This window comes from Pseudopodoces humilis, chromosome 2 (genome assembly GCF_049639895.1).
Source record: "Pseudopodoces humilis isolate 2021_Gansu_Grassland_sample_001 chromosome 2, ASM4963989v1, whole genome shotgun sequence".
NCBI lineage: Eukaryota > Metazoa > Chordata > Aves > Passeriformes > Paridae > Pseudopodoces > Pseudopodoces humilis.
Genome location: NC_142201.1, coordinates 112,406,550 through 112,412,549, shown reverse-complemented (window position 1 = coordinate 112,412,549; position 6,000 = coordinate 112,406,550). Strand labels below are relative to the sequence as shown.

The 6,000-nt window shown below is 44.9% G+C and overlaps 1 long non-coding RNA gene across 1 annotated transcript in view; it reads left to right on the top strand.

The window, feature by feature from the left end:
* The first annotated feature begins 3,348 nt into the window (after positions 1 to 3,348).
* Positions 3,349 to 6,000, top strand: part of LOC148184961 (uncharacterized) — a 95,193-nt gene continuing 92,541 nt past the window's right edge. Inside the window, exon 1 of the long non-coding RNA XR_015772056.1 lies at positions 3,349 to 3,469. This is a non-coding gene — a long non-coding RNA (uncharacterized LOC148184961). The remainder of the gene's footprint in view (positions 3,470 to 6,000) is intronic.

The window sequence follows — 6,000 nt, the reverse complement described above, 5'->3', positions numbered from 1 at the left end:
ATCGGGCACGCTGAGGAGGCGGCAGGAAAGCTGATGGTGACGCTCGTGGCATGCTGTGATGAAAGCCAAGAGAGGAGTTTGGATGCTGAGGTGACAGGGAAGGGCTTGGGGTCGCCAGTAAAGTTGCAGAGTGAAGATATTCCCGACAGCAGTGCCCGCTTCCCCTCCTGAGGGACGCTGTGGGCATGGCCAGATCCGGCTCATGGCTGGAGTTGGAAGAGCAGCAGTACCAATATCGGTCATTTCATCCTCGCTGGAACCCTGACTATACAAAGCTTCATTCTCACTCTGTGCAAGGGTGTTTGCAGCTCAACAAGTCTTGCTCAGGTCTGCAATAACTTGTGATGCAGGGAGGGCACCCTAATCCTGATCTGAAAAACTTAAACAAAACCTAAACTGCCCAGCTTCACCCCCTGGTAGTTCATTTCAGGAGGTAGCTGTTAAAAATGTGTCTTTGCTTCTCGTTTTCAATGACCTGGATTTAGCTGTCAGCCCCTGCCTGGGGTTATTCCTCTCCCTGCTAGACCCAGTCACCCTGCCTAGAGCGATAGAACTGAGGGCTGTTTGCATTAGGGATGTGTTGCTGGCCAAAACCTCTGGCTCAAGTTTGTTTCCTTTGTGAAGAAACAATGTCTGTGCTGTTGGCGATCCCCATCCCACTGAAAAACCCTCTTCCTTCTCCTGCTGTGACGATGACAGGCTCCAACCTGGGACAAATCCATGGGAACAGTGGTCCCGAGGGCAGTGGCTCAGTACTTTCACACTGGAAAAGCAACATTTGCTGGAGAGAGTGAGGAGATTTTACCTTGGCTCTGGCCCACAGGCTTTCTTCAAAATATCCCTTTCACATGGAAATTCCTGCCAAGTGAAGATTGCTGGCTCTGGCTGGCATGTCAGCCACGGCAAGAGACACAGAGGTTCTGTATCTGTCCAAATACGTGACACAAAGGAAGGGGAAGGGGTTTGTTTTGTGCTGGATACTGTAATCAGCCAGCAGTGTGCAGGGAGTCTTTGTGGCAGAGCTGGGAGAAGGGGGAAGTGGGTATAGGAAAAGAGAGCTAGATTTATTAACATTAATTCCAAACAATCAGTTTTCCGCGGAAGTCAGCACCGCTGATCTCAAATTTCTCTGCCTCAGAGTCACTTCTTGAGTCCCTTGCCTGCTCCATGGCCAAGAAAACACACCTGCATTAACTCTGCTGCACGTAATTTATTGAGCCACTTTTACCACAGTGCTTTTTTTGTTCCCCATCACCAGCAAAACAAGAGTAACTCCTGGCATGGCCATCCTGCACGTTGGTGTTTAATCAGCATTGCACTGTTCAAACAAGGCAGGTGCTGATCTGTGGTACAGCAGTCCCTGGCTGCATTGTGACTGCCTTTGAAGGTTGGCCTACAGTAAATTCCCAGATTTTTCTAGGAAATCAAATCATACTTTTGTGAAAGAAAGTTAAAGACCGAAAGGCACCACTTGGTCTCACCTTTCTTACCCCAAACCAGACAATCAGGCACTGAGTACCAAAAGCATATTGCAGATTCCCACCTGAGCTGTCTGATGTCTGCAACATCTCACGGAAACCTTGAAATTTCCCTGGAAAAAGCAAGTTATGTATTAAGAGAAGAAATCCAGTCTGTGGTAGACTCTCACAGTGCACCTGACAGTGCAGAATTATTGCAGCATGAGCAAGGGTGAAACTGGGAGTGATTCACCCCTTCTGAGCCTGCTCAGAGATTTCAGGCATCAGGAAACCAAATTTCTTTTTCTCTATGGATCTCTGTATTTTGTTGTACAGCCATTTCCACCACGTTATCAGGCTGGAGCTGTTGCAGCACAGTTTCCTCATCATCTTTCTTGAAAGGCCTTTTGAGAACTTCTCTTTTCTTAGAAACTTTCAAATGGTTGCTATAAAATTTATTCATGAATTAGTGAAGGTGATAAAGAAGTGCAAGGTGTTGCACCTGAGCTTTGGAAGCTGCAGACATGAGGACCTCAGAGCCCCTTGCAGTGCCTAAAGAGGGCTTATATAAAAAAAGGAGAGAGACTTTTGCACAGACAGACAGTGCTAGGACAAGGGGAAATGGTTTTAAACTAAAATAAGAGAGATTCAGGTAAGATATTAAAAGAAATTCTTGACTGTGAGGGTGGGCAGGCCCTGGCACAGGGTGCCCAGAGCAGCTGTGGCTGCTCCTGGATCCCTGGAAGCATCCAAGGCCAGGCTGGATGGAGCTTAGAGCAACCTGGGGTAGTGGAAGTTGTCCCTGCCCATGGCAGAGGGTGAAACTGCGTGAGCTTTATGGTTCACCCAAACCATTCCATAATTCCATGAAGTTATTACAATGTGATTTTATGCACACATTGACTTTAAATTCATTTTTTAATTTTAATAAATTATTTATTCTCTCCTTGAAATTTCTATTGAAATTTTATTTTTTTCTAAGTCATCCTGAACCAAAAGAAGGAGGCTTATTTTGAAACTTTGATTTTTAATGTATAATTTTCCTCTCTTCTTTCTGGAATACAAAGTGAATTTTATTCACATCTCACTTCAATTCTGTGGATATCTGGAAATTTATGGGGAATGAAACCAGAGCTATTGAATTTCAGTGTATTTTAAACATCTGTCAGCATCAGCTTCTGCTCTTTCCTACGGGCTTACATGGTGCTGTGTCTCCAAGGGCAGCTTGCAACAGGAGAACTCACCACACCTGAAACCTTCCTGATAAGGAAAGACAAATGTTAATGGGCTTGGTTCTTTTCCTCTTTTCTGCTTATTCTCTGCTTCTAGGAGCTCTCTGCTATCCTCATTTTTAGGCAAATGTGCCTTACCCTATTTCTGTCACTCACATTTCCTTCCCTCTGTGCTGCTCACCTCCTTGTGAAGCCTTAAATATCTCTTTTGCTTCATCTCACTGTTCATTAGATATTTAGGCATCTTCCAGCTACTCCATCTGGGGTTTTTAATTGGAACAAGGATGCCTGAGGGTGAAAAGAGGAAAAGAGAAGATGAGGGAGTAAGTAAGGTGTGGGTAGGGCAGAATACAGATTTTTAACAGCTGGGAGAGGAAGGAGCTTCCCTGCAAGGAAGCAAGAGGAGGTGAAAGAGCTAGGAGGGAGCCAGGTGAGAGCCAGGTGAAGGGAGTTTAAGAAATCCTGATTAGTTAAGGTTTGTAAAATGCTGCTGAGGTGGCAAAGTCATCTGTATATGCTAATCTACTAATCGTTGTTTTGTAGTATCCTGGTTCATGAATCATGGGGGATTAATCACAGATGACTTATCGATAGCCAGGGCTGATGGGAGTGCAATATAAAAATTAGGCAGCAACAGAGGCTTTTCCTCTTTTCTGGAGTAGAAGGGGATTTTACTTTGAGAAACTTTTAGAAGATTCCCTTGAGTGGAGTGAGCCCTTTCCCCCAGCAAAAGAACACCCTGGTTGACCCTTTTGTGCCTCTTGCCCTGGTGCAGAGAAGGTTGGTGACAGTTCCCCTCTCATTTCTGTAGTGTTTTATAGCAATATCAGGTGGAATAACAAAGAGAAAGAGCATTGCAAGAACCCTCAAACAACCCTGCTTCGTGGTACATCTCACTTCAGATGGTACAAAAATCTCATCCCACGTGGTTTGTGTGAATTGAATATAGAGACTGGGGCAAAGAATGGGTGATGAGAACATTTTTGTGTGGCCTGATGGCCACCCCCACAGTCTGTGTGAGCTGGTATTTCAGGTGTCCAGCTGGGTCTGGTATCCAGAAGTGGCATGATAGTAGCAGTGATGGCCAGGGAGAGAGAGATTACTGCTAGAAGGAGCCTGTTTGGTCATTTTTAGAACTAGTGTTTGTTTGTGGTGAGGTATTGCAGCAGAAATTAAAAGTCAGTGATGGTGTCAGATGGAGGGAGAGTTACTCCTTGCTGGCTTGGTCTTGGTGATGGTGAAAGTTGTCTCAGAAGAGACCTGACAATCAACAGCTGTAGCAGCTTTTGTTCTCCCTGTCTGGCAGGCTTGTGGGCCTGATCTAAGGTATTTTGAAATTATTTAGTGTTGGTGAGTGTGAGGCATTTTTTTTGTTATCTGCCTTTTTCGGAAATGATTATAGACTCTGTGTTAGTGCTTTTCCATAGGTGGTGACTGAAAAACCTCAGTGCCTTCTTTCTGGCCTCTGATAAGTGTCTTCAAAAAGTGCTGGTGCTCTCTTCTCTCTCATGCTCCCACACCCTGGTTTATCTACTCTCTGAGTAACTGTAATTACAAGTGGTATTGCTCAAGGACAAATCAATCTCCTTTTTAAACACAGGCAGGACAGAGAATCACTTCTTGTTTTAAGAGAGAAATCAGAGCTGAAACTTGCATGCTGACAGGGCTGTTAGGAACCATGCTGTCCTTTACTTGCTGCTTTAATGTTTAAAGCACAGGAATGATGTGGACCTTCATCAGCACTTCATTGGCAACAAGGGGAGAAAAAAACCTCAGCCTTTGCTCCTGTCTGTGACTTTCTGTTTATGCTTTCTTCATTCCTGTGATGCCAGCAGCACTGCTTCGTTGTCTGATTCCAAGGAGCTGTGAAAGGAAAGATGTGTGTTTGGGATATCCTGATGATTGAGGTTCTCCCCCCCATCCCTGAAGAAACCTTGGTTCTCTGGGGGAAAATCCTAAATATGTCAAAGCAAAACAATGAACTGTGGATAACGTTGTGTTCAGAAGGGTTGTGGCAGAGCTGTTTTTCTTTTGGCATGTGTAAAGGTGAAGGGTTGGTGTAATTTTCAGGGAGTGGAGAGAGTAAATATTCCTCTTTGAAAATAATAGGTGCAGGACTCTTGAGTCATGACCAGAACAAGGATGTTGGGAGCCCCCTAAGCCTCCTTGCTAGGGAACAGCCCTCAGTTCTCTGTGTCTACTGGCAAAGAAGGGCATGTGAGGAGTCCCAAAAGCCCGAGATATCCTGTCATGGCAGAAAGGCCTTCCCTGCTGCAGCTCCGGCTTAGCAAATAAAGAGCATCTGCAGAGAAACACTCCCTGGTGTCCTGCTAATCTGCTCAGTCTGCACTGCAGAGGGGAACCCTCAGCTGTGAGTCTGGCCAATAGACATCAGCTGAACCATCTTCATTTTACTTGGCTGTGAGATAGAACTGGGAAGTGTCCAGTGCATTTCTCTGTCTGTGGTGCAGTGGAGATGCTCATGGATGGTTTTGTCCCCTTGAAGTGTTGATGTTGTAAAATGCAGCATAAAATGCTCTTCTGTTTTACAGTGACACAAGGCTCTGTGGGTTTAGCAGTAATGTTTTGAGCTTTATTTTTTCAAGGAACAAAATAATAATACAAGATCTCTGTTCTAGTTACTATGGATGGGAAGGTCACTGGTCTCTTGTTTCTATAGTTGCTATCCAAGCCTGAGAGAGTAATTTTCAATTATTGTGCCTTCTCCTGTTATTGTCTTTGAAAGCCACTGTTTTCTCATCTCTCCATTCCAAAGACAGTATAGGGCAAGGACAAAACTAAGGATGCTGGACTGGTGGGAAACAGGGAGCATTTGGGCACTGATGCCCAAACACAAATATTAAGGGGAGTTTGGGTGCAGGAGCTTAACCTAAGCAATCTATCAGAGAAACCTTTGGGATGGGCTGGCTGCTGGAAAAATGAGTTTCACTTTCACAGGTAGACTGTGTAGTGGCACCTCTGGTATCCCACAGGTTGCCTGCCCTACATACTCTGACCTATATAATAAAAGCTCAACCAAGTTTTACACAGAACACACTTTTCCCTGTCATGTGGGAAAACAGATTCTTCACCAAGTTCTGTTTGTCTGGAAAACCTGAATTTGTTTGTGCCAGTTGCTTCTGTGGTTTCCTGGAGCTGAAATCTACCTGGCTCCTGAGCTTCAGCAGATCCTTTAGGACTTTCCTAGCAGGGACCCAGCTGAGATATTTTAATATCATGCGTTTACAAATATGTGCTGAAAAATGTGCAGCTTATTCTCACTGACCACCCTCCTGTCCTTTCTCCCACTC